We start from the raw sequence: 2,624 nt of genomic DNA, 5'->3' as shown, positions 1-2,624 counted from the left end.
CCTTAGCTACACAGGATTACTTTGTCTGATGTTGTATCGGCATTGTTGGCAGCAAGGAAAAACTCTCGAAATCTCATCGAGATGGAGGACATCTGAAGGAGATGTTGCGTAAGTCTCAAATACCATTACCATCATTAAAAGATATTATATTGTTACGTAACATCAACCCATTTCGGTTTCAACGTCATCGTACTTGCAAGAAATTAAACATCCTATGTTGCCCGAAGATTTCATGATGCATAGCAGTATCAACAATTTCGTAGTAAACTTTAAAGTGGAGATCAAAAAGAAAAGAAGATATATTTCAGTTTGATATACTCCTAAAAGCACTTAACGGTTGTTTTTTTTCAGTTCAGTTCAATTCGTTTATTCATTTCTACGATAAAAACAAACAAACATGCAATGCATACATACATAAATACAAAGCATACAATAATTGATTAGAATGTATAACATAATAAATATAACAAATCAACAGAATAACGCACTTAGTTATTTAACTGAGGAATACAGCCTTTGGTTAACTTAAATGTGTAATGAAAAAAGAGAACTTGGAGGAAAGCTTCAGAAGCCTTGTGAGGAAGTAAGTTCTCTTAAACCTTCTAATGAGGTATTTTACCGGCATATGTTACAAGTCAGATTAATGAGGGAACACATAAAAACACACACACGCGCACACACACAAAATACAAAGATATATAGATACAAAATAAGAGAGATCAACTTTTCATAAATGATTCAATCATTCAGTAATAATGACCTTTTGAGGGACTTTTTAAACAATCTTAATGTTTGACATGACTTAATGTTATTTGGTAATGAGTTCCAATACGTACACCGTGGACGTTGTGCTTGTTTTTACCTTTAGGCTAATTATATCGTACCATGGTACCAACAAAACATCTGTAAAGCTCCGTAGGAATGGACCTCATACGAAAACGAATGAAACGCCAAATGCTATTGCAAAGAGATAGAAATCATACGTATTTCATTTCTGGTCTTTCAATGTCAATTTTCTCGCTTACAAATATGAAAAACGAGGAATCTGACCGTTACACATATCTCTCCCGTTCAACAAACACGAAATCGTGATGTCGCATACAATGAGATCATCATTGAAACTATACCGAGTTATACATGTTAAGTAACATCTGTACTTCCCACTTGATTTTGTATTTTGCATTTTTTGACTATCAAACAGTTCTTGACTTTTTTTAACCTTTTAAAAAAGGATGTTTTAATGAATTGTCGGAATTTATATGTCATTGCAACTGCAGAAAAAAAATTGTACTTCTGTGTATTATTATGTATATAATAAAAGTATACTTAATGAAAATAGAACAAAGTAATATATCGTAAATACGAATTTCATTACAGTTTACATTATACAGATAAAGAGGTACCACAGAGCGGATGGAACTGAGGTATCCAGCAAGGCGTTTTACATCATGTAATGCATTAAAACAAGAACCACGGTTTTCGTTCAGTTCATCAGGATCCATTGTAAATGCCAACGTAATCGACCAGGTTGATTTGAGCTGCCTAGACTTCAAAAAGGATCCTTCATTGCACGCACATTTTTTATTTTATTTTCAATTTCTATTTTTTCATACAAAATCGCGACAGTGCTGTGCCTACATAAGGTGAAAGATACTTGCATTGGAAACCTTGCAGCAAGCACCAATATTATCAAGACACATTTAAGCTTAAATGAAATTCTAAGACATTATTTTAGGAGAATAGTTTGCATGTGATATCTGCTGTCATTTGAGTTTTGATAGAATAATTTCAACAACCTTTTTGTCGTGACATTGTATCTTTTTACCGAATCTGACAATACTGAAGGCAACATTACCGTATACAGAAATATAGATTGACGCTTTTTAGAGTTGTGCAGGTATTAAATATCGGAACCTTGATCCACCGCATGACTATTTGTCAAGGGAAAGACAGAAAATACATGGTTTATCAACTTTTAAAATCAAGACTCTTGAAGAAGTTGATAATTATACTGGATATTTTTGATACAACCGAAAGCATGATGTCTTTTCAGTGAGTGGGTGGTGGAAGAAGATTGCATTTGATAATGTGTTTCACCACCTCTTTAATATCCTCATTCGAACTTGATTTAGAGCGGGCTGATGGGCTTCGTGCTTACGCGTTCTTTAACCCATTCAGTCCGTTTCCGATAATCATCATCTTTGTGTCACAAATGTTCTTAACGCACGGAGGCCACTACAAGATTATTGTATTACGGCTACAGAGGAGTAATTAAAGCAGATCGTTTATAACAGCGCATTATTTACACGCGAACACATACATCGTACATGTACATATATATGAGATTATCTACTTTTCTACGTGACTGCTCTACATATTACCATACATTCATCAATTAAGTCTCACAAACCACACTCATGTGGTTTGATGCGGTATATCTGTTGTATAATTTTTTTTTTTAAAGATTATATCACTTAATCAGTCATTGTATTAAAGTTTTGCCTATAAGTAGCAATTAATGGTCCTATCGATGAACTGGATTAGCAAGAATAAGACAAAGGTGAGTCGACGAGTTAAACCCGCAGAGATAGCCAGCCCTGGTACAAGCGTCGCGTACTGTGTGC

The sequence above is a fragment of the Diadema antillarum genome, unplaced genomic scaffold (genome assembly GCF_040938485.1).
Source record: "Diadema antillarum isolate AM-2024a unplaced genomic scaffold, OU_Dant_1.0 scf00000164, whole genome shotgun sequence".
Classification (NCBI taxonomy): domain Eukaryota; kingdom Metazoa; phylum Echinodermata; class Echinoidea; order Diadematoida; family Diadematidae; genus Diadema; species Diadema antillarum.
The sequence above is the reverse complement of the archived record's forward strand: the minus strand, read 5'-3'. Positions refer to the sequence as shown.